Raw genomic sequence first — 27,218 nt, forward strand, 5'->3', positions numbered from 1 at the left:
GAAAATGAGACAAATATTTAGTCATATTAAATATCTCTGGATTTTTCTCAAATTTATTTATCTTAAGCATGTCTGTAATGTACAAATAGTTTATAAATATTTATAAAGGAGTATAAAACCTATACCTTTAATTATATTAAAAACAGTAAATGATTTCTATAGTTAAAATCATTACAGAGACAGATAATGGTTTCTCAGCACTACCTCATCTGTTCTGAAATGCTCAGATTTTTTTTTTTCCTTCCAGTACCAGGAATCGAACTCATGACCTTGCACCTGTCAGGCAGGCACTGTGCCGCTAAGCTAAATCCCCAGCCCCAATGCTCAGATTTTTAAAGAATGAATTAAGAAAGGAAATGATTCCATAATCAGTATCAGTTAACATAGGATGGCCTAGATTTGCTATTACACAAACTTTAATTCCAAAACTGCAAAAGGCTTCACAGTAACATACTTTGAAATCAGGAAAATGGTGGATTGATTGATAAATAAAAACAACTCAGCCTCTCTGTGAGATTTAGAATCCAGACCCTGGAAAATAGTAACTGGGGGAAGGAAAACAAGAGGAAAATAGATCCCAGGGAACCAGGAATGATGTGACAGCAAAGTTAATATCTACAATGAAACTGAGGGGACAGAATACTGCTGAAAAGGAAAGAGACAATTTGCACTTTCTCTCCAGCTCCTGGTTCCTAAGTAAAGAAGACCAAATCTACAAAGACAAGTGAAAGCAGAGATTCCAGAGGGTTTAAGGGAGAAACACAGGGGTGGAGCAGACCGACTGCTGTGAGCTGTAACCACTGGTAAGTGACTCCAGTGGAAGTGCTCAGCATATCCCCTAGAAAGATGGCTAGTCATGCAGCATTCCAGGGAGAGGCTGATTGAACCTGGATCTTACTGCAGCAGTGGGACTGCTTCAATTCAGGGCTCCCAGTGCTATGTGCCCCCAGTGAATGGGCAAAGACATTGATGGATGACAGACATGGCTTAGGAGCAGTGCTTAGGCCACCAAGATAACTCCTGTGGTGTTTAAGATAAAGGATATAGGCCCTATCTCCATAGCCCAGGCTAAACCTGAATTGCTCTAGGTTTCAAAGTCTCAGAATTGGCACCCTCACCCTAATCCTGCTGCTAGCTGGTGCCTGTATTAAGCATGAATCCGGGGTCAAATGACTTCTTTATTTACCAGTATAAGCAGGGACATATCTTGACTTGGACACTGCTCCCAAACTGTAGATTCCAGAAGGAAACCAGGTATTGGAAATCACAGAGAAATTTCTTTCTTTCTTTGGTGTTTTTTTTTTTTTTTTGGTGAGTGTGTAAACTGTTCTTAGGTTTTTCTGTTTTGTTTTATTTCTCTTCTGTTCTTTCTTCTTCACCTGTTTTTAAGACTTGAGAATTTTCCTTGGTCATTCTTCCTTGCTTATCTCTTTTTCTGCTTTTTTTTTATTTTTAAGTTTTTTCCCATTTTTATTCTGTAAAGTAACTTCTGTTCTTTTTTCTCCCTTTTTTCTTTTATCTTCTATTTCTCATCAGTTTTTTCTCATACCTTTACCTAATTCTATAAACAGCTACTTACTCCCTAGTAAGATCCTTTGTACTACTTCTCTCTCCTCCTTCTATCACAGTTTAAGGTTTCAGAATTTCCCCTCGTATTCCCCACTTCCCAAATCTTGTGTCTTTAATTGTAGCATTGTTAATCTTTTGATAGTTAACTCTGTAAAATTACTGCTGAATTCTTTTCTACCATTAGCAGAGATATAGCTGTCATTTTTAGTACATATCAGTGGTAAATACATACCTGGGTTGTCTTAATGTTTACACTACAATTGGTAATTTCTTCTCTCAGATTAAATTGGTTCTTATGGTACGCTGATGTCCAATTTGTCTTAGCTGATACTACTGTAGTTGATTTATTTAATATTAAAAGGGATGCACAGCTGTTACTATATCTCTGCAAGGTAGCACTCAAATTACCTTTGTGACATTAACAATACTAGAGTACATTCCCAGAGAACATGGTTGTTGGGCTATGTACACTGCATCTTCCTGTCCCAAAATAACCAAGCTGATCATATTGTGGAGCTGTGGCAAAGGACTATAATTCACCGTGCCCAAAGTACATCACTGAAAAGCAACTTAAGAGGTCTCTATACAGTACTAAGAATAAAATCTCTAGACCGGAGCTTTCAAATGATACAAACAGCTCACTGTGGCATGCATGCCATAGGTTCACCACCACTGCTCTAGACTGTAAGCATTCACAAACCTCAGCGCAAAACAAATAAAATAATAGAAACATGAGAAGGCAAGGGAACAAAATGCCACCCCAAACTGCCAACTCCAAGAAGCCAATCCAGGAGGCACTGACAATCAGAATAGCAAAAGCCACGTCCCTGAATTACTCAAAAGCATGACAGGGGAGGTTAGAAAACAGATCAAAGAGGTACTCAGAGGATTCAAAGAACATATAACTAAATAGATAATGGAAGTAATAGTCAAAATGATGTGGGAGCTTTCAGAAGACACTAATAAAAAGCTAGATTAGCTAAACAAAATGATACATAACATGACCAGTTCTAAGAATCCATGAAAAGGTTTCAATCAGAAATCCAAGAGATTAAAAGTCATTGAGAGTTGAGCACGGCAGTGTACACCTGTAATTCCAGCACTTGGAAGACTGAGGTGAGAAGATTGTCATGACTTTCAGGCCAGGCTGGATTATGGAATAAATTCAAGACTAGCCTGAATTATATAGTGAGACTGTCTTAAAAACAAACACACAAACAAAAAATACTTAAAGTATAGGCAGTAGAAGTGACCAATGTGAAGACAGAATTTCAGAACTAGAAGATGATGCTTTCAAAGATCAACTATTCAAAGACACCTTAAGAGAATATAAAAGATGGATCCAACATCTGTGAGATGATGCAAAGACTGACTGGAATAAGTGAAATATCAGAGGACAATGCAAATGACATAAAAAACTTGTTCACAGAAACAATGGCAGAAAACTCCCCAAATATAAAGAAATAAATGTACAGATGATTGAGGCATATAGACACCAAGTAGGCATGACCAAAAGGAACCTCTCTTTCCCACTCAAAGTACCAGAAGTGCATCACAGGGACAAAATCTTGAAAGCTGTTAGAAAAAGGAAGCAAACCACAAATTAAGATAAGCCCACTAGAATTACAGCAGACTTTCCCAGCATACCTTAAAGGCCAGGAGGGCTTGGAACGAAATGTTTCAATCTCTAAAAGGTAATTCCCAACCCCAACTTATGTATCTGGCAAAACTTTCCTTCAAAATTGATAGAGAAATAAGGTATTCCCATGACAAGGAGCACCTCAAGAAATTCATGGCCACTGTATCAGAGTTACAAAATTGTCAAGGATAACCTAGAAAGACACATAAAGCCAATAATGCTAATAAATAAAAAAAAGAAAAAATATACAGTAATACCTTGGTTCATGAACATTTCTCTTTGCAAACAATTCAGTTAATAAACAAAAGCATCTGGCAAAATTTTGCTTTCATTTACAAAATCTGCATTGGGTGACAAATATGACCCTGGCTATCTTTCTACACAAACACAACCATCTTCCCCAAAATTGTAAAACAAATTAAGTTTGTAAACCAAGGTATCCCTGTACCTGATGGAATGAGCAGCTAAACAAATAGGGAAAAAAATAAGTCAGTAACTTGAAAATAATGTAATGACAGGAATAAGTAATAATTCTCAGTGTGAGTGGTCTCAATCCTCCAATGAAGGACACAGACTGGTAGAATGGATCAAGAAACAAAACTCAAGGACATGTAGTATATAAGAGAAATACATTTAATTAAAAAGAAACTCACACATTAAAAATCAAAGGATGGCAAACAATACAGTGGTATCTTGGTTCATGAACTCGATTCTTTCCACGATTCTGGTTACAAATCAAGTTGGGCAAGAACTGAATCAAAGTCCATGTTTAAGTTCAATGTTGACCTTATGGGAAAATTTGATTTGGTTCTTGTCCAGTTCAGTTTGAGACCAGAACTGTGGAGAGAATCAAGTTTGTGAACCAAGGCACCAGTGTATAACATACAATGGCAACCTGGAAAAAAGCAGGACAAAGAATTTCAGACAAGGTAGATTTCAAGTCAAAACTAATCAGAAGAGAAAGGTCAATACATATTGGTTAAGCCAGTGGTGGTGAACCTATGACCACATGTGCCGCAGCAGGCATGCAGAGCCCTCTCTGTTGGCATGAGAGCCAAATCACCCCAGCAGATAAGCACCAGATAATGGTTGCTTTTTATAACCTAAAATCTCAGTATTCGGGGTTTAACTGCAGTGTTGGCACTATGCAATAGTTAAGTGGGTTTTGACTTGCAGTTTGGGCACTTGGTCTCCAAAAGCTTTGCTATCAGTAGGGTTGAGTAAACAATTCAACAGGAAGAGATAACAACTATAAACACATATGCACCGAACAGCAGCACACCCAACTTCATAAAATAAATTCTAATGGATGTGAAAAATCAGATAAACACCAATACAACTGTAATAGGGGACCTCTATATTCCACTATCACAAAGGCACAGATCACTAGACCAAACAAAACAAACAAAAAACAAAGAAATATCAGCGTTAAACCAAACGTTAGAAAGGAACTTAACAGCTATCTACAGAGTGTTCAATCCAAGTACACTGTCCTCAGCAGCACAAAAGACCTTCTCCAAAATACAGCACATATTAGCCCATAAAGCATGCTTAAATAAAGGCAAAACAACTGAAATTATCCCATTTATATTATCAGATCATAGTGCAATGAAACTAGAAATCAAGATACCACAGAAACTATGCAAACACAAGGAAATTAAATAATACTCTCTTGAATGATCAATGGTCACAGATGAAATTAAAGAATTTAGACAATCCTACAATAAAACAATAATATCAGTACAATATACTGATACCTATCTATAGGACACAATGAAAGCAGTCCTAAGAGGTAAGTTTATAGCACTGATTTCCCACATCATAAAACAGAATGAGCTCAAATAAATAACCTAAAGATACACCACAGGGTCCTAAAAAACAAGAACAATCCAAATCCAAAGCTAATATGAGGAAGGACATTATAAAAATCAGAGCAAAAATTAATGAAATTGAGACTAAAAAAATATATAAGTAGAAACAACCAATACATGGAACAGTTGGTTCTTTGAAGTCAGATTAAACAAAACAGACAAACCTTTGGCCAATCTTATAAGGAAAGACCCACATACATGCAATTAGAAATGAAAAAGGTGAAATCAAAATAGATTTTGCAAAAATGTAGAAGATCATTAGTAAATACTTTGAGAACCTGTACTTTAATATAATAAAATGGAAAATTCAAATGATATGGATAAATTCATATATATATAAAATAATAGAAGTTGAACAAAGAAGATATAAAAATTTGGAATAATCCAATATCAATCAATGAAACTGAAGTATTAGAAAAAAAACTACCAATAGAAAAAGACCAGGTACCAACAGATTTAGTGTCAAATTATACAACAACTTTATTTTTTATTTTTTTATTTTTTTTTGGTTTTTCTCCGGTACTGGGAACCGAACTCATGACCTTGCGCTTGCCAGGCAGGCGCTTTTGCCGCTGAGCTAAAGCCCCAGCCCTATACAACAACTTTAGAGAAGATGTAACGCCAGCAGTCCTCAAACTCTTTAATGAAATCAAAACAAAAGCAATACTTCCAAACCAGAAAAGAACCCAACCAAGAAAAAGAACTACAGGCTAATCTCTTTAATGAACACATATGCAAAAATCTTTTTTAAAAAGATTTTTTTTTTTTAAATCATCAAAAAGATCATGTATCATGACCAATCAGAATTTATTCTAGGGATGCAGGGATGGTTCAGCACACACAAATCAATAAATATAATACAACACATAAAGCGAAGCAAGCAAAAATCACATGATCATATTAATAGAAAAAAAGCATTTGACAAAATTTAACATTCATTCAGGATAAAAATTCTGAAGAAAATAGTTAAGAAGGTCTTTATCTCAATCTGATAGCAGTCACTTATGACAAACCAACAGCCAATCGCTTTCTTGTATACCAGTAACAAACTCACCCAGAAAGAAATTAGAGAAACAATACCTTTCACAATAGCATCATGTAAAATGAAGTACTTAGGAATTAACCTAACAAAAGCAGCAAAAGACCTCTACAATGAAACTACAGTACTCTGAAAAAGGAGATCAAAGATGATATCATCACAAAATGGAAAGATACCCTGCTTCCAGGTAGAACCAATATAATAAAAATGATCATACTTCCAAAACTATAATCCCAATCAAATACCAATAGCATTCCTCACAAAATTGGAGAAGGTAGTGCTAAAATTCATATGGAACCAAAAGAGACCTAGAATAGCAAAACCAATTCTGGACAACAAAGGCAAGGCAGGGGGCATCTCAATCCTGGACCTCAAGTTATACTACAAAGCTAAATGATAAAAAACAGCACGGTATTGGCAAAACAAAAACAAACAAACAAACAAGAAAACTCAAAAACAAAACCAAACCAGAACCCCAAAACACTAAAAAACACAAGACTTGTGGATCAATGGAATAAGACAGAGGATGCAGAAACAACTCCAGGCACAGCACACTCAGCTATATTACGGAGGGGCCAAAAATTTTTTTCTGGAGGAAACATGGTGTTGGGAAAACTATCTATCCATGTGCCAAAGATTGAACCTAGATCCATACCACTCACCATGTACTAAACTAAAATCAAAATGGATCACTGAAACAGAAACACTAAATCTGCTGGAGGAAAAACAGGTAAAACTTGAAGACAAGCACAGGCAGACTTTCTGAACAGAACCCTACTCACATAAGAAATAATCCTCAGAATCAACAAATGGGTCACATCAAATTAAAAAATTTCAGCACAGCAAAGGAAACCCCAACAGAGTGAAGAAACAACCTACAGAATATGAAAAACTTCACCAGCTATTCCTCAAAGGACTAGTATCTAGAATATAATAAAAAAAATTTAGAGACCCCCAAAATTAAAACCCAATAAAAAACGGGCATCTGAAATAAATAAAACCTTTTTCAGATTAGTAAGTACAAATGGCCAATAAACACAAGAAAAAATGTTCAACACCGCTGGCCATTCCAGAAATACAAATTAACAGAACACTAGGAGTCCATCTCCCTTCAGAAAGAATGACTATTATCAAGAGAGCACATAATAACAGATGTTGGAGAGGCTGTGGAGAGGGGAGGTTTTTCATTGTTGGTGGGAATGTAAATTGGTACAATCACTATGGAAATCAGCATGGAGATTCCTCAAGAAAACTAAAAACAGACATTCCATTTGACTCAGATATTCTCCTTCTAGGTATCTTCCCCAAAGAGTTAAAAGACATACCACAGTGATGTATGGATACTCATGTTTGTAGTAGAACAATTTGTAATAGATACATCTTAGAAGTGCCTATATGTCCTTCAACACACGACTGGATAAAGAAAATGTAGTATTTATGCACAATGGTGTGTATATAGTTTTCCATAAAGAAGGATAATCTTAAGTCTTTTGTAGAAAAATAGATTCACCTTGAGACTATAAACTTAAGTGAAATAAATCAGACACACAAGTTTAACTATCACATGGTCTCGTTTGAGAAACTAAATGTATAAATAAAGTGCAAAATAAGACAATGGGAAGAGAGAGAAAAGGGTTATTGTAATCCAGCATGAACAATGTATCTAAAACTATACCTTGATTTAGTATAATTGTCTTATGTGCCTTATACAGCTTTTGGCCTGTTAGTCTGGCTATTAATCTGTATGTAAGACAATTAACTTTATAAGGATTTATAAAAGAAATAAATGAATCTGATGCTGACAAAAAGGGTAAGTGGAGGGGAAGGTCGGAAAAAAAGAATTGAGAGGTGTTATCTACATGCAGTAATTTTAACACGAATATAATCATTATGTACTGTAAACATGTTCTAATAAAAACAAAAGAAATCAGACAGAAGTGGGTTTAATGGGTCTAAATAAAACAAAAAAGAAATCAAAAACAAAAAAGTGGGTTTAATGGGTCTAATAAAAACAAAAAAGAAATCAGATAGATGCAGAGCTAGCATCTGATAGTACATAACTATCCCTCTGAGCTACAGTTTCCTCATCTGCAAAAATGGCACAATAATAATCTTAAGGGTTCTTAGATTTAAATGAGATGTATAAAAGTTTCAAAGGTAGGTACTAGTTAAATAATTGTTAAAAGTGTTATTAATTAGATAAAATATTTTATGCAAAATAAATAAAGCCAGTCTGTCTTCTGTTCCTTCATTAACATTTTAAGCTACAACAAAAGGAAAATCCATATGAAATGTCACTATGATTTATACTTTTAAACAGATTACTTTATATTGAAGGTATTGGAAAATAAAAATAAAAGCAGATTCTGACCTACAGTGTGACTTCAATTCTACAGTAGCTAGCTGAAGTCCTTAAAGCAAATTACTTGACTTCTAATCTTAGGACTTTGGTAAAATGTAGGTAATAATAGTCTAATTACTAGATTTATTTTATAAAACCATTATTTACAAGGTGCTTCCATTCAACTACCACACATATACTGTATTACTGCTACCATTTAATAACTACAGAACAAAGATGATACACTAAATACTATGGCCAACCCTAGATTATTTTTCACTGTTGCAAGGTCACAGGCATTCCAACCATCACTCCATCATATCAACAATCATCAAACAAATTTCAGAGTTAAAAGTGAAAAATATACATATTTGATAAGTCATTTAAATAATCATTCCACAAAATAAAAGGCAATCATCATAACACCTGGATTTATCAGTGGCTACTAAATTAATAGCTTTATTTAGCAGAAGATATTTACCAGGTATAGAAAGACTGCATTCTTTCTTTGAATTGATTCATTGAAAACAGAGTAGTTTGGTAATTAAAAAGGCAGGAAAGCTCTTCTTACTTTTCCAGTCTATGAATACAAAAAGAGAAAAAAAGCAAAACTGAGTAAGCAAGCTGTATAAAATAACCTCACTCTTGAGGGATACAATTATACACAGTAGGGAACACTGGACTACCCATCACACGTATTCAGCTCCCTTAGGTAGCCTTCTCTCTTGTGCTCATTTCCTCATTTACAAAATAGAGCTGTAATACTTGCTTTTATTAAAGAAACATGGAGGTAAAGGAGAAAGTTTTTTTTAAGTGTATTGTCACGTACTCTTCTTTTGTGAAGCTGGGTAAAACATCTTACACAAAAATTTTCTTTAAAGAGTAAATTTCAATTAACAAAAAACTCACTTCCAAATTTAGCACTCACTTCCTCCCAAATTTAAGTACCAACTTTAATTGGATTATATATACACACACACGGGATAAGACAGATGCAGATTGCTATAGCTATATTCTGAAAAACAATTTTGTATTAAAAATAGAAAAAGTCAATGTGTGGCACACCCAAGTGTGGAAATTCACTATCACTGGTGACCACCACTCTATCATGAGGCCTCAGAATCTCAATCAGTAAAATCTCGACCAACAAAGAGGAAATGGTATATGCACTGACTCTTATTTGCCATATACCTGCACTATTAGCTATTTTTGAATTAGTGTACCTAATCACAATAGTCTACCTAATTAAACTTTCCATAACTGAACTTGGTGCTCATGCAACTAATGCATTTAATTTTTCTATACATTCAGTCATGTTCCTAGTTCATGAAACTCTAAACAGAATGGATTCAATGGTGCAAACAAAATCAAATGTGTCTAATAGTTAAAAGTGACACCTTTATTTTTCCCCCAGAATAGTCTGTCAAATTTATTAAGGTAAGCCTCTGAACATTAGGCAAAGATATTTTAATTGCTTTTTGTCTAGGACATGCTTGAGCAAGCAACAAATCTCACCCCTCCTCACAGTCATGATATATTTTAGGATATTTTTATATATACCATCTCATTTGCTTCTATCAAAATCCCCACAAGCTAGGTAATATTATATTCATTTTATAGATAATGATGCTAAGGCTCAGAATAGTTAAACAACTTAGAGAAGGGCCTAAGTGTTAACAGCTATTAAAGTAAGTGGATTTGAAGGTAAATGCATTCAGGCCGTGCTAAACTAAGCAAATAAGTGTCTCTGAATATTTTTTTCATGTGGTAAGAGCCTCAAACTCGAATCACAAGGATTGAAATTTAATTACCACACTCTTATACTGGTTGAGTTAGATTAGAAATGTTTTTCAAAGTTTTCTCCTGCAACACTGTCCTATTTAGGTATAATAAGAATGCCATACCCACAGTTAGAAACTCATAAAAAATAATTAAGTAGCTTTCTCACTTTTTAAATTTAAATTTTAATTGGAAATTTAGATCATTTGGTGAGAAGAGAATACAAATGTGTTCAACTGTCTTCTCAAAAAGGAATTGTTTTTGTGAGAAGGTTATAGTGGTTTACAACACTGTAAAGTAGAAACCAACATAAAATTTGGTTATAAGTCTCTCATAGTAGTCAAAATTTACTAAAAAACTATTGTACGATACAAATGAAAATAAACTAATCTTTTTTCCTGTCTTGAAAGTCTGATCTGTATGTACTTTAAATGCCTTATGAAAATGAAAAAAAATTTTAAATTGTAAGAAAATACACAAGAACAAAAGCAAAATAACAAAACACCTGAAAGGGACAGCAAGACATTGAGACAAATATACAACACAAATTTAACATACCCACTAAAACCCTCCAGAACAAGAACTGTAATGAGTGAGGAAAACCCACCCACTCTTCCAATATGATGGTTACAACTGACAAGCTCTTTCTGGTTGTCCACAACCTTTCATTCTTTTGAAATTTCCCCCAACTTAAACGGGATGCAAATAAGCCAGGTGTGTTTCTTATAACAGTAATTTTGCTAGTCCCTATAGAGTTTCCATAGTAGCATGCAGAGCTGGCAATGTACAAGAGATTGTACTGACCTCACACTGGTTTCAAAAGTTGCAATGAAGTGTGTGTGGAGGAGCACACCTGTAGTCCCAGCATTCAGGGAGGCTGAGGCAGGAGGATCACGAGTTTAAGACCAGCAAGGGCAATTTAGTAACTTAGAGAGAGACTTTGTCTCAAAATAAAAAATAAAGAAAGGGCTGGGGATGTATCTCTTTGCACAGGTTCTGGGTTCAATCTGAAGTAGCCGGAGAAAAAAAGTTTCAGAACTCACTGAGTGCTGGGTAGAGTGGTGCATACCTGTAATCCCAGCACTCAGAAGGCTGAAGCAGGAGGACTGCCATGCGAGGCCAGCCTGGGCTACATAGTGAGTTCAAGGCCAGCCTGACCTACACAGCAAGACCCGGTCTCTAAAAACAAAACACTACTGAGCAACAGCTATGGTATCTTGATAAAGAAAAATACCAACTAGAAGGAAGACACTAGTCATCAAATTTACTTAACAATTCTTTGACTAAAGGGCATATTCTCTGTGGGTCACTTAATGTAATAAGCAATATCCAAACTAAAAAAAAATTATAAAGTATGATGTAAATAGTAAATAGTGTGCATCAGCAACAGTCCAATGTATCTCTTTCCTATACAAAAAAAAAAAAAAATTAGGTTGTCAAGCTTCCAGGGAACACCGAAGTGTCTGTTCACCGTTACTCAAGAAAAGGAGAAACCTTGCACATAGGACACTTAATCCACTACCATCTGTAATCCACTTCTGAACACAGGTCTTCATACACAAGGTAGAAAACCTAAGCATTCGTCTCTTTGTGAGGTAATAATTTTCCCAAGATAGTAAATACAGTATATTTGCAGCAATGAGTACAAAGTTGGAGTCATACATTTTAAACCTCCTTCACTACTTGTAAGAATTCTTTAAAAACATAAATTTTTAAAGACTCTGAATTTGAAGACCAGCCACGATTTACAAGAAAAAAAATAAAAGAATAACAATGACACCAAAACCCCAAGAAATTTAAAGGAAGGGTTTATTTATAATAACCCAGGATTATCTTGTAATCTGTATATTGGTAAGAAATATGAGATTTACTTGGAGGTCACATTCTTAACTTTATGTACAACGCAGGAAAGAATGCACATCTCATTTATTTTCTTTTAGTGATCATTTTCTCTTCTTAAATTAACAAATACTTGTATTTAAGGAATACTTTTACTTAAGGAATAATTTAATTCTTGATTTCTAAGCTTTATATACTGTCAGCATTTACTCTACTCTTTTGGATGAAATGAATCCTGGGTTGTCACTACTGTTTTAAAGCAGCAGCAACATAGACTCAATAGAAAACAGACCTACAGGCTCTTCTTTTAACCTCTATTTGTTGAGTATGAGGGCTCCTTAGGATCTAGTCTCAGCCCACTTCTCACTCACTATACCAGTACTGTCTTTGTATCTTTGGTGGGGCAGAATAGACCCAAAAATAATAATTCTGTTGATTCTGATATCTGACTAATCCAGTACACACTGGTTGCAAGCCCACTCTCTCTAACTGAGTAAGAACAATGGCATATAGAAAATGATCTCAGTTCAAAGAAGGGCCTGAAAGATTAATCTCAACCTCCTACCTAGTATCTGGTTCAGAAGTGGACTATATTTCAGAATTTAGTCAATGAAATCAAAGAGCTCCTGGACCTTATAGGGATATCTACTCCAGAGTAAAAGGAGAGTCCACCTATGCTGCTAAAGCACTTGGTCTCTCAATTACAGGAGCCAAGTGAATCCCCTGGTATTTAAGCCCGTTTCAGCCACCTGAGGCTGAAAGCAATCTACCAATAGCAAATAAGTAAGCTATTAAGAGTTATTGATTTGGTGCTCATAACTTAAGGTAGAAAGTTACAGTACGAGAGTTTACTAAGGATTACTTCAGTTCTCTGATAACAAACGTGATTTGTTTGGCAATTCTCCCAAACTCTCATTATACATGCTTATTATGTACAAGTCAGAATTTCCAAAGTTTGATGATCATTTTTCAAAAATCTGCCTTCATGGTATATGTCAGTGATGGCGAACCTTTTAGAGCTTTCAATGATGCAAAGAGACAAATGTGGCATGTGTGCCACTGGTTTGCCACCACTGGTATAGATCATTCAAGTTCAAATAGTCCTCACACAGTGCTTGCATGTAATTGGAATACGCTGGGTGTGTTACGATTTTACTGTTATCTGTATCTATAGAAACATGTATATTCATAGAAAAAATGACTTGTAGGTTAATACTAAATGGTTAATATACAACATATATATTTCTATTTCTTGTTTCAATTTTAATTACCTTGCTTCTCAAAATAAATTTTTCTGCTTCAGATAACAAAGATTTAAGATGAACCAGTCAGACCCCTATAAAACTAGGTTCCAACAGAGAAAAATTACTAGAAAGTTTCAAGCTAAGTTAACAATTGCGTAGGCAGTAATAATGACACTGAATTTAAACATAAGGACTTGTCACAGTATGAAAAAGTTCTGTACTTATTAAGAAACAGGCATATATAAAGGAAGATTTTTTCAAATACAAAACAAGTTTGCCCAGAAATAGTACTGATCATCCTCTCCATTTAATCCAAATTTAAATCTTACACAAACACAAAAAGATTAACTGGATGAACTTCCAAAATACTCTCTCTCTTTTTTTCCTACCAGGAATCGAACTCAGGACCTTGCGCTTGCCAGGCAGGCACTTGTGGCGTTGAGCTGTATCCCCAGGCCCTCTATTTTCTTTATGAGGGTAAATTCTTTATTTGCCTGATGATTTAATTGTACAAGAGCTAAAGAAAATTGTCCTCTTGTGATATTTGTTTTTAGACAATACAAAAACATTACACCAGCCACAATAGATGCTTTGTGAATTATATTTCACATAAAACAGGAGCTCCAGATGGATCGTTTTTGAGGTTCTTCTTACTTCATATTCAAACTCATTGTGCAATTACAACAAAAAAATTCAAAATGACCCTTAAAGAGATCAAGCCTTCTACAACCCATTCACATACCCTATACACCAAGGCACTGACTCAGCAGCTCACAAAGACAAGTATTTCATAATAATGATGGCCTCTAAAGTTATGTTCACAGTCCACAAAAATGATGGCAGGCATTTCTGAGGCTTCTCTCAGTGCTACAGAGAGTAAATCTGATGTATGTAACAGTTGCCAATAACTTTCAAAATGGAATGTGAAGATAAAAATTCCAAGCAATGTGGAATGGTTACCTACACTAAAAATAGCATCAGTAAAACAGGGTACATTTTAGAAGAATCAAATCAAGATTCTGTCTTAAATTAGTATACAATCGGCTGTTGCTCACCTTTATTATCTAAAAGATATTAAAGACTAAGAGAATATTAATAGAAAAGCAAGAAAAAAAATATTTTAAGAAGCCTTAAACTATTGGAGCAGCAGCGACTGGCAGCCAGGAGGGTCAAGGAGGCCCAGCAGCTATGAGAACGCCAGGGGGCCTTGCACCAGCAGAGGCTACAGGGACACCTGTTGTGGCAGCGGCAGCACCAGGAGCAGCAGCTTCTGGAAAGAGGGGTGGCCCAGCAGAGACAGGCTGGGTGCAAGGAGGGCCGGCAGCAGCACCAGGAGCAGCTCCACAGCAAGCTCATTATAATGCCGTGGATAATGATATTGTTCAGGGACCAAAGGACCAGGGAGTCCAAGAAGAGGAAGGCGGTGCCTATGAAAGGGAAAACCAGCACCAAGATGAAGCCGAAGGAGACCTCGGTAACCGACACAAGCCCGTTGAACAAGGCCCCTGAGAAGGTGACCCAGACTCTGAGACAAATAGGGCAGCTGTAGAGGACATAAATCCGGCAGATGATCCAAACAATCAGGGTGAAGATGAATTTGAGGAGGCTGCGCAAGTGAGAGAAGAAAATCTGCCCAATGAAAACAAAGAACAAAAACAAAATGATCAAAAGCAAGCGAATGCTGAAATGGAGGAGCATTTAGTGATGGCAGGAAACCTGGACCAGCAGGAGAATAATGTGGATGAACAGTACCAGGAGAAGGGAGAGGAGGAGGTTCAGGAAGATTTGACTGAAGAGAAAAAAAGGGAACTGGAGCATAATGCTGAGGAGACCTATGGAGAAAATGATGAAAATGCTGATGATAAAAACAATGATGGAGAAGAGCAAAAAGTCCAAGATGAGAGCCACCGCAAAGGTGGAGGAGAGTATTACGAGGAGGAGGAGAACGAGGAGGAGGAGGAGGGGGAGGAGGAGGAGGAGGAGGACAGGGCTGCTGTTGCTGAAAAACAGCATCGAAGAGCAGAAATGCACCTGTGCCCAATTTTCAGGCAATGCTCAGCCAACGAATTTTTTTCAAGCTGCTCTACAATAAATCTGCCTACTGAACTCTAGGATATTTAATTGCAAAAAACTAAAAATGTAGACTTTTTAAACTTTTTTATTAGAAATGCTCATACATTTATATGAATATATTTTGATAACTTAGATTAGAATTTCTTTTATATTCAAGCTAAACATGTACAAGGAGAAAACCAATAAACATAAAAAGAAGCCTCAAAAGCTCTTCCTTTCTAGGAGCAGATAAGAGACAATTTAAGTAAATAAGCATCTGAGGTATGTATGTGATGCACACTCACACTAATTCTGACATGAATTTGAAGGAAAACAAGTTTGACAATACTATAGGAATGCTGTACCTCAGGATCCCCAAGCCAGCAGCACACCTATAGGGTAGCTGAACTGCATTTTGCCCAGTAGGAAGAAAGGAAAGATAGCATCTACAGAACTGTCAAAGTTTTCCTCTACCTCAGTTTGGGAGGTAAAACCAGGCTACTACAAGTCTGTGCTATACTTTAATGTGCTATTGAAGAGATTTTATTTTCACCTGGGAAAACTCCAACAATACACTAACATGCTCTAAAGAAGGCTACATTTAATGTGAAAAGGGACAGCACTTAACACCTTACCCCACCTGAAAAACTACAACTTTAAAATTTATTTTTTCCTTTATTATAGGCCACCTCCCTTAAAAATCTTTTATTCAGAAACCATCAGTATTCACAAATCATATTGCCTAGCTCCCTTCTTGTACACACAACACTTGTACATAGCAAGAGAAAAATTAGACAGGTTGACAGAGTATAAGCCATGAAAGAAGATAAAAGTGGCATACCTAATCATAACATATAATCAGCTTGTGCATACCACCATCAGACCTCTTCCAGACTTTCTCCTGTCACTTAACAAAAATAGTTTAAATGCTGCTGTCCTGTGTCATTAGATTCAGGACCAAATGTAACGTAAGAGGCAACCTTCATCTGTCCTGATTCTTGCAAACAGCAAAGGATAAAAATCATAGAATTTCAGAGCAGAGAGAAATGTTAGCAACGGTCACTCCAACTCTTTCATTGTATAAGCAAGAAAATGATGTACAAGCCTGTATTATTTACCTAAAGCACACTGTGGGTGAATGGCTGGAATTTAGATTTATTTTCTGATTCCTGGTCCAGACGCATAGTCTTAACAAATGCCTCATTTTCCAACAACAATATGATAAAGTGATTTTCTAAAAAAGTGATCAGTGCTGTGTCAATCTTTTTGAGTGTACCTGATGAATAGTTTTTCTCTAAAAATAATTTTATAAAAATATTTAATAAATAATTTCTAAGGTTATTATATAACAAGCACCGTACTCTGATCTCTGGGGTCAAAAGAATCCATCAGAGATAACTCGGATCCCTAAGATGCTTTGGGCTAGTAGACTGAATGGCTAGAATAGACACTAGAAATCTATAATTTGATTAAAGCTAAGAAATGTCTTCATTTCTTTTTTTTTTTTTTTTTTTTTGGTTTTTCTCCGGTACCGGGAACCGAACTCACGACCTTGCGCTTGCCAGGCAGGTGCTTTGCTGCTGAGCTAAATCCCCAGCCCTGTCTTCATTTCTTGAATCAGGACAGATGAAGGTTGCCTCTTTCTTGACAGGGTTTAATATAGGCACAGTTCAACATAATAGAAAATATGTAGTTTTTGTACAATTCTAAAGATTTCTAATGTAGAAAACCTATAAATAAGTAGATATTTACAGAATATAGTTTATTCTAAAGAAAACAGTCTAAATGCATAAATGCTACAACGTAGTTTGGGGCCTCAAATACTCCTTTTAAAGACTCTTCAATATTTAATACATTATGATTCTTCCTTATTATCTTTGTTTCCATACATTAAAACCTAGATTTATAATTCAGCTAAGTTTAACAAATCCTTTAATGCTTTCACATTAAATAGTGCCATCACGAGCTGTTTAAATGAGAACATCACAAACAATCAGACACCTCAGACTAAAGGTTTTTAATTGGATTTGAGTTCCACCGGCCAAAGACAGAATAGGGTAAAACTTAGGATAACTCTAGTGAAATGCAAGCATTAAATTATGACAATCGCATGTAATTTCTACACCACTGTAACATCAAAATTAATTTCTACAAAATATGCCAGTTCACAAGACAGTCGTAAACCCTCTCAGCACTCATGGAACCACAGGAAAGAACCCCACATTCACTCACAGGTATCTTACAACCTTTGCTATTTTTGTTCCGTCAATTGAGGATGTTTCTGCCCAAGTGGCTTCTGGTGATTCCTGACTCTGAATGTTACCTCCTCGGGTGACCTTCTCCATCACTTACCCTACCCCAAGTTATCATCATGTCACTGATTTTATTTTCTCTATGTGCTCATAATTTTAAAATTTGTTCACTTTGGTTTCTGTTTGCCTCCACTTTCTGAGCACACCCACATTATTAATCTAATTTACTACAGAAACCACAGCATGTGGCAGATGCTCAAAAATATCTGCAGAATGAATGAAAGGTGTTGTAGAAGTCAATAACTATTAGGTCAAGGATATTACATTTAAGTCAACAATAAAACTTCATTTTCCCAAAAATAAATATGACTATATACTTAGGGCATGCATCTATTAAAATAAAGGCACCTCTCTAATGAAATCTTATTATATATAAGTACACTTCCTTCAGAAAATATCTGAAATTCAACAGTTGAAAACTAGTCTAGAAAATATTTCTTTTTTAAAGTCAGGGATATGAGAGATAGTAAGTAGTTCCCAGTTTCTGATGTTCTTGACTCTTTGAAGAGCATGAAGTTCTATTTTACTAATGCTTATGTTTCTTCAAGATTAGCATAAGTTTTCCAAAACAACAAATTTAGAGTTGTCTTCTACTTAATGGATGTAAAATCTGAGAATATTTTGAGCAGAACTTTCAAATTCAAATCATAAATCAACATTGACGCTTTAGGACTTTGGTAAATAGAGGGCAGTATTGCTTAATATCTAATATAAAATTAGATAGCAGCCTTTATTTTATTCCCTCATTCATTATTTATTTATTTGACAGCATCTCGCCATGTAGTTGAACCTGGCCTGGACTCACTATGTAGCCCAGGCTGGCCTTGAAGTTCTTGTGATCCTCCTACCTCAGCCTCCTTGGTGCTAATGATTACAGGAATGCACCACCACACCCAGTTTAACAGCCTTTAAAGAGATATAAAAATTTTAAGAAACTCAGCCATTCTAAATTATATTTTAGGGATACCGATTCTACTTTGTAACTTTTCAAAGTAAGACTAATCATCTTGAGAGTCCTGTTAAGATTCCAGCTTTTCTCTGCAATATTTTAAATAATTATTCTACGGTTTGCCATGCTTGGATATGAAAATACTATATGAACACTGGTGAGTCATCTGTTAGCCAAGCATTTATTATGTACCAACATCTTAAAATGTGTGTAGAGTTGACATATTCATCCATGTTACCAATTTCTTTGCTCACCATTCCCTCTCGCATCTCTGTCTTTCCTTCTGAGTTCAATCCTTCTCTCTTACCCTTTAAAGGTTTCTTCAGTGAAGGTATGATGGTAACCAACTCAGCTGATTTTTTCCACAAATGTCATTTCATCTTTATTCCTAAAAAGAAGTTTAGCTGAGTAAAAATTTTAGGGTTGGTAGTTATTTTCTCCCGGCATTTTATAATTTCATTGTTATTAGGCTTCCCTTGCTGCTGTTGAGCACTGTTAAAAGTGGCTCTGACATGGTCAATTATCTATTTTCTCTATGAAGACACTCTCTATATTTGATTTCCTGCAACTTCACTATAATACATCAAGGTACAGAATTTTTATATATCCTAGTTGGGGTTTCATTGTACTTCCTAAAGTTCAGAATTCATCAAGTAGAAAAAATTCTCAGCCACAATCTGATAATTGCTGAGAACTATCCTATTCTCTTTGGAACTACAATTAGATTCATTTTAAACCTTCTCTGTCTATTCTGTTCAAAGCACTTTGCAAACATTATCCTTTAAAAAGATCAATTTATAGACAAGGCTATAGGGATACAGAAAGGCAGGATGCCAGGACTCAAACCTAAGCAGCTGTATCCGGGATCCCATTCTTAACTCCTATACTACTGTCTTGGTTACTTTTTTCTCATTGCTGAAACAAAATACTGGACACTCAAAATTAAGGGAGGAAATGTTTATTTAGCTCATGGTTTGTGGAGGTTTCCATTCATAATCAGTTGGCTCCAAGGCAGGATGGCATGGCACAGAGATAACACTTCAAGGTGGCAGGAATAAGAGCAAAGGGTGCAAGAGCAAGCCTCTTTTCCTCCCTTATAGTATATACAGGCTACCACCCACTAGAGTGGGTGTAGCACTCATACCATTTACCCGCCTTCCTCTCCTACAGGATGATGATATTTACAAAGTGAGGCCCCTGGTACCCTGCTGAGTTAAATGCTAAACTTCTCAAATTGACACAATGTAACAACTATTACAACTACCCTGCTTCTTAAGTATCAGTAAGTAACTGCATCACCATCTACTCAACATTTTATGGTTTAAGATTGAGCCCAGGGAAAAGTACATTCCTAGCCTCTTAACCTGTTACTCGTTAAAAATATGATTTATGTTTTCTTCTGAGGCACTCTTGAACTTAAATGGTACTTTTAGCTAAAAGAAACAAACAAAAACAGTGACTCTTCACTTGTCCCTACAGATACCCAATGGGTGACTAAAAGGAGAACAAAGACTGACCTTCATTTTGTATCTGTTTTCTTTATTACTTTAAGGCTTTGGGTTAGATCCCTGCTCAGCTCTTTATACGGGAATGTTAATCATTTAGGTGTCTGTCTAAAAATAGGTAATACAAGGTTGATTAGTGCTAATCTTACATACCCATTTTATTCTCCCTCAAGAACTGAGGACATCAAGAAAAGAAATTTACAGGGACATTAAACTACCAGTGGGCACCCAGAAGCCCCCAGTCATTGCCCTAAACCAGCAGTGGTGAACCTATGGCATGTGTTTTTAAGATAAAAATGTTAATGTAGAGTTTTTTCTAAACTAAAACTTCAGCATTCAGGTTTAACTGCAGTGCTGGTACTCAGTGATAAATAAGTGGGTTTGGGGTTGCAATTTGGGACTTGGTCTCTAACAAGTTCGCCATCACTGCCTTCAACCAACAGTCCTCTTGGATTCTAACAGTGTTTCCTAAAACTAAGCCTTGCTCCAATCACAGTCTCCTCAGAGGAACTGAATTGCCCCTCAAACATGGGACTTGCAAAACTCAGAACTGAGATAATCATCTTCCAGGCCCTACCTGAGTGATGATGAACCTTTTAGAGCTTTCAATGACACCAAGAGCCTGCTGCAGCACATGTGCCATATATTTACCACCATGTTTCTTCAGTGCCCTACTCCATGTAAGTCATAAAAGCTGGTTTCCTTCCTTTACTGTGTCCTTTCTCATTTTCTATTATGCCCTAACTCTGCCTAATAAGTCAGACTACGTGTCTCCCTGATCAGATGTTCTGAAGCACCTTTTTGTGATAAGATGTCAGGGTCCTGCCTATTTGGTCCTCCAAATTGAGGTCCCTAGCTCCTTATGTACTGTCCAGGCAGAGACTACAAGCCACTTCTCTGCTGAAAAACACAGGTCCTGGCATTCCTAAATTTGATGTCAGTAAAGAACTAAAGAGGCTGCAGCTTTATTTGAAGATAGAAAAAGAGGAAAAGAGAGATGACAGACAGCTACTCCGCAGGAATAGATAGAATCTGGAAGTGAGGTGCTCATGGGCTGTGGCCACTAGCTCTTTTTATAACGTTTCTTCTCTCTGTGTAGGGTCCTGGAATCTAATTCACTCCCTGGCTTGTCTATCATCTTAACCTAACATTTTTTTCTGGCCATGTGATCTTTCCCTGTCCTTCGGTGGAAGTAAGATTATGGGTTGGAGCCTTAAGGACGAGTTACTTAGATTTAAGGATTAAGTAAAGGGAAAATTTGTTATTCTTATGTTAATCGTATTACCTGGGACCTTCTTAGAACTAATTTCTTCACCTTTTGCCCCTCAGAGGTCAAAGTTGTTTATTAATTTTTAAATAAAGCCCAATGAAGCCTTTGCCCCACCCTTTCCCTACCTATGGGGCTCCCCTGTTCCTACACTTGGAGGTACTATCTCAGGTCAGGTAACAAGATCAGATAAAATGTTAAAGATTTGTACTTCTTGTTCTTTTGCTTTTCCTTTCCGAGCCTAAGGAAAACAAACTAGTGAGATAATGGTTTGCACAGACTATTGTCTCAGACACAGGCATTATTTTGTGTGTCTAGCACAGAGCCTAGAACATAGTTGTTCCTCAATAAAATACCAGCTGAATGAATGTCTAAAACATCCTATGTCCTTCTAATGTCCAGTTCCAAATTCTTTGATTATTTCATCTTTCTGGACTTTTAATTATTCTTTTTCCGGACTTTCTGTAAAGAATTACTCAGGCACCATGTCCAATTTTAATATGACACAATGAGATTTTGTTACAATGGTAGAAAAATATTTTGCTTCTGAAACCTTTCCCTTAAAATCCAAAACTAGTCTTTTAGCCACAATCAATCTGCTATCTTCAACTAACAAATGAAAATGTCTAACAATTTAAAAGTCTCTTTTTCATTAATTACTTGAGGGCTGGAGATATAACTGAGTGGCAAAAGCACCTGCCTGGCAAGTGCAAGGTCCTGAGTTTGATTGCCGATACCAAAAAGGGAAAAAAATGTAGAGTGAATACATTAATTACTTGAAAACCATCATTCTAGTACAGTTAGAAACAGAGGAGTTGAATCATTACCCTTTCTTTTGTTCAACTGTAAACCCCACACCACCCTAATGATTACCTAGGTTTAAATTTAGGACTGTTACCCTAATGCTCACCCAGGTTTAGGATTAGGAAGTCATGCAGATTGCTGACATCACTGAGAGACAGTGAGGCACCTTATGTCAGTGGTGTCTGACCCACTAAGTACTGCAAGCTGAGTTATGCAGTCCCTTTTCCCTTCACCCTTCTCTCTGTTCCTGCTACAATCCTGTGATTTTCAATAAATGCAGCTACTTACTACATACTATGAGGCGTGTGCCTGGCAATATTTCCCTTGTTGTTCACAAGAACCTGGACTATTTTTGGTCCACTCAACTGTAACAATCCTACAAAAATAAACTGATTTTTTTTTTTTTTTTTTTTGCCAGACACATTATTTTAAACTTGCACACCACAGTCCTTTTGTCATCTTCTTCTTATTCAGACATCACAGTCTTAGGCATTTTGCTACTGGTACAGCACTCCCAAACACATTATGTCCATTTTAAGAAAGACTGATCTATAAATGGGCCTCTGCAGATCTGTGTAACTTATATATCTTCACCTAAACCAACCTAAATGAAGACTAAACACCCACACTCCTTTTATAGGAATGTAATCTTTAAGCACTGAAGGTATTTAGCTTGGGGGTAGACTATTTGTGAATATCTTTCAAAATATAATCCGCGTGTCATCTGGCACTTTAAAACCACTTAACAGATTTAAGTCTCATATGCTGCTCCTTTATTGGTACAGTACAGCAAACACAATGGGTGTTGTTATGGCTTGTGTTTAGATGTGCCCACAAAACCTTATGTGGTCATAGGTGGGGCTTTTTCAGAGGTGGCTGGATCTACAGTATGTGACCCTGGAATTGATTCATGGTGCAGTGTTAGGCTCAAGGTCACGAGGATTAAGGGTATGTGTGTTACCTGCCTTAAGAAGCCTGGATAAGATATAAGGGAGAGAAAGAGCTGTGGTTATCCTTTGTTGCTTTGCTATCTTCTGTCCATCATGAACTGTTTCTCTGCTGTAATGCCTGTCTGCCATGCCATCCAGCCTTGGAGTCAGCTGACTGTGGACTGAAACCTCTACAAACTGCAAGCTAAATAAATCTCTCCTTCTTTGAGTGTTGAGTATTTTGTCTCAGCAGTGACAAAAGTAACTAAGACAATGCTTAATAAATAAATGCTGTGGGTCTGAGGACTGCTTAAATTTACAATAATAATTTCAGGAAATGTGTCAAAAAGGACAAGCTGAAAACAGAGGTTAACACTGAGTAAAATGGGTATAAGGCTGTTAAAAGATCATGCAAAGGAAATGGTATCACTGAAAAGGGAAGACAGGTCAAACATTCACAAAGCCTAAAGTCATTTCAAAAGAAACAAAAAGCAAAAGTGGTCTGTAACACACCTTGACACTCACCTTTAAGTGAATTCAGCGTCAAGTAAAACCCTTATGTTGATGCCGACAGTCTTTAAAGTAACTATTATTACATTTTGGTTCTTACCTTAAAACAATTATGGCTGACATTAGACAGAATGACCATCTATAGAAATTATTTTGTTAAGAGCCTAACAATATGTTCACTAATGGGAAATGAACAGTTATTTTCCTCTAAATGAAGAGACTAGCTATAAAACCTTAAAACAAACCAAAACAAATTCCAAAAGTCAAAAACAATAAAATCTTACCCCAAGTAGCTAACAGATAAAACTAAGTTTTATTCTATCACAAATTTTCAATATGCTTTTCAACACAAATCATTTTTCTAAGTCAGAGTTCTTACTGCTTCCAGTTACACTAATCACTTTTTCCTCATTTTAGACCAATAAACCTACTTGCTAACCTTTCCACTAAGCCTCATCCATCATTCTCAGAATCTACCAATATTTACTTGTTCCAGTTGGAACACTTAGGCTGCAGTTCCCTCTACCAAGAACTACATTTCTCCCCTGCTCTAGGTCATATCTCATCTTTAAAGTATTCCTCAAGCTGTTATAGCTAAATTTTCAAATATTTCTATAAATTTTCAAGTATTTCTATATTTATCTGGGCACCAAGGATCGGTCACAGATTATTCCCTTAACTCAGGTATATAGTCAGTCATGGGGCTAGGTACAACATCTGTAAGAAAAAGAAATGGTTCAGCATAATCCCATGTTTCATAACTCATAGAGCTCTTGTCTGGAATCTAGGGCAGAAGTCAGTTGTATTTGTAAAACAAGGAGTGAATTTCTTCATTAATGTTAGCATCTTTTTTAAAGAAAATCATGTCTTTTGCATCTTATCAGTTACATGTCATCATCTACTACAAAATACCCGGGAAGTGCTGTAAGTATAATACATGCTCAGTACACACACTATGAGGCTTACAAGTACTGTGCACCATTAGAGTCAGGAAGAGAGAAAAACTTGGGGGCTACCAATATTGTTCCAGTGGCATTTGAGTATCTTTAACATGCATAATCATGAATTCTCATTAATTTACTTAACTAAATAAAGCCAAGTGGAAAAAAAATCCTTACTTGTAAAGTGCTTTATTTAAAGAAACACACTCAAAGACTAAGTATGTCCCCATGTGAAATAGAAGAATTGAAACCAAAAACAAGTTTAAAATAACTTTAAATTCCATTATCTTTGAAAATAAATGAAAGGAAGCCAAATAAAGCCTGCAAAATATCTGGTATCTTGTAGGCACTCAAAAGTTTGCTGAGGGGCTGGGGATTTAGCTCAGCGGCAAAAGCGCCTGCCTGGCAAGCGCAAGGTCGTGAGTTCGGTTCCCGGTACCGGAGAAAAACCAAAAAAAAAAAAAAAAAAAAAAGTTTGCTGAATTAAAGTAAAATCTCTAAATCAGCATATCTTCTTCTAGGATTATGTAAGAACAGACTGCTAAGTGGAAGTAAAACTGGAGTTCCCATGCAATCTGATTAGATTAATTCCAGCCCCCAAATTAGCTAGTGTCATCCATCTTCAGTTCCTAAACTATGCTGAATGGTACACATAACATTATATTCATCTTTGAGACCTACACAGATTATGCTGTGCCCACAGGTTTCCCGAAAGTAAAATATATGGATGAGTGATAGATACCAGGAGTTCACAGAAAGAACACTTAGCCACTCTATGAATTGCTACTCTGTGCTGGGTACTGGGGACACAACTATGAGCACAAGTCCCATCCCTCTTGCGAGATTTTATTCTCATCACAGAGATATATAAAGACAAACTATGATAAATGTCATCAAGGAAAAGAGCAGGCTACTTTGAAACCATGTATGAAGAAGCAGTTTTTCTTAAAAAGCAGTTTTTGTGCAGAAACTGTCTTTGTGTTGAGATGTGAAGAATAAACTGAGAACTGACTAAGTAAAGTGATGCAGTAGGTTAGAGGATGGTACCTGAGAGTCTGAACAAAGACCCAGTGGGGTCAAGTGCAGACAGGGAGGAAAAGAGGAGAGACTAAAGAAGTAAGAATGGAACTGTTATTCTTCATCTTAAGAGCAGTGGGAGAATAGCATGACAGACTTGTACTTTCACAAAACATGTACTTATACCAACTTCTACAAGGACTGTAATCATTATGAAATGCAAGCATGTACTAATAAAAAAATAAAAACTAGAAAAAAGTACTAACTTAGCTTCAGTATAGACAAATTAAAGGAGGGTTATGGAGGGGATACTGCTGTGCTTCAAGGGAAGACGATAAATTCTTAGGCTAGAGAACAGAGGATGTGGACTTGGAAAGTGAGGAGAGGTAGAATGGGGAATGACTCTATGTCTTGGGACTGGACAACTGGAGGAACTAAGGTGATGTTATTCACTGGAATGCAGGACACAGGAGAATGCCCTGTAGCATCAGCAAATAGTCCATGGGAATGGGCACATTCCCTAGGCTGTAGACTGGAAAGAAATGGCCGCCTAGCACTGAGCCTTCATAGACTTCAACACCTATGGACAACAAGAGAAACAATACAAGTTACTAGAGATGAGAGGAAACCAAAACAGCACGACTTCAATTTCCAAAGGGGGACGGTTTTAAGAAAGACAGTAGTTGACAGTGTCAAATTCTGCTGGAAGGTCAAAGAAAAGGTCTGATAAAATGTCCACTGAATTTCATGACCTGGAGGTCACTGAAAAAAAATTTTTTTTTTTGGTCACTTAAGATTTAAATAAAAATATTTCCAAGAATGGTGCATTATTCCATGGCTCACATCAGCAGCAGAATATGACAAGAGCACACAGTGCTTATCCATTAAAGTCCTCTCTTGTTTCAGCCCATTCTTTCTTGTTCTATATCCTATCCTTGGTATAATTTTGTTCTGCATCTTTTTGTTCTGCATACCATTTCATTTTTCCCTGTTTCTTACTGAATTCCTCCTTTTCTTTTTCCTTTTCTTCCATATTGATGACAAGTGAAAATAATTCTTTTAAAAATTTAATTTTTAACAGATACCTAACAACTTAAAAATATTACATATATTAATGAACACTGTGATGTCTTAAACATTTCATCTTTTATTGAATACTTTCTAGTCTTCCTGTTCTTAATCTTAACATTTTACACTTCAGATTGGGGAAGATGGTGGTAAAATTTAATTGCTTTTACTTACACAGAAACTTTGAGTAATTTTTCTCAGAGTATGTCCATACTTCCAATAGGAAAGGATCTCCTAAAGAAATGAACTCTTGTGTAAGAACACTTCCCTAGAGTGCTGGTATTCTGACCGGTGGCTCACTCTCTGCCTCGTAGGCCCCCGGAGGGAGGGCCTCCGGCGCAGGGGGAGCCACGGGCAGAGAGCACCGGTCTTCCGGCTGGCTAGCTTCCTGCCTCGTAGGCCCCCGAAGGAAGGGCCCCCGGTGCACGGGGAGCCATGCAGCAGTGAGTGCTGTTGCGTGCTGGCCCTTAGGCCGACCACCACCACTCAATTGAGAACTATCATGACACAGAGAAACAATGACACAATTGGCCCACCATGCAC

At 36.5% G+C, this 27,218-nt stretch overlaps 1 protein-coding gene across 4 annotated transcripts in view; it reads right to left on the bottom strand.

The window, feature by feature from the left end:
- The window catches only part of Pou2f1 (POU class 2 homeobox 1), a 165,069-nt gene that overhangs the window by 84,487 nt on the left and 53,364 nt on the right, over nucleotides 1-27,218 (bottom strand). The window contains exon 2 of one of the 4 annotated variants that reach the window (XM_005398229.2): nucleotides 8,941-9,039. The exons of the other annotated variants lie outside the window; for them this stretch is intronic. The gene's annotated coding sequence lies outside the window, so the exon portion shown is untranslated. The remainder of the gene's footprint in view (nucleotides 1-8,940; nucleotides 9,040-27,218) is intronic. 4 annotated transcript variants of the gene reach the window in all.

Source organism: Chinchilla lanigera, unplaced genomic scaffold, assembly GCF_000276665.1.
Source record: "Chinchilla lanigera isolate Chin_1 unplaced genomic scaffold, ChiLan1.0 scaffold00061, whole genome shotgun sequence".
Lineage (NCBI taxonomy): Eukaryota > Metazoa > Chordata > Mammalia > Rodentia > Chinchillidae > Chinchilla > Chinchilla lanigera.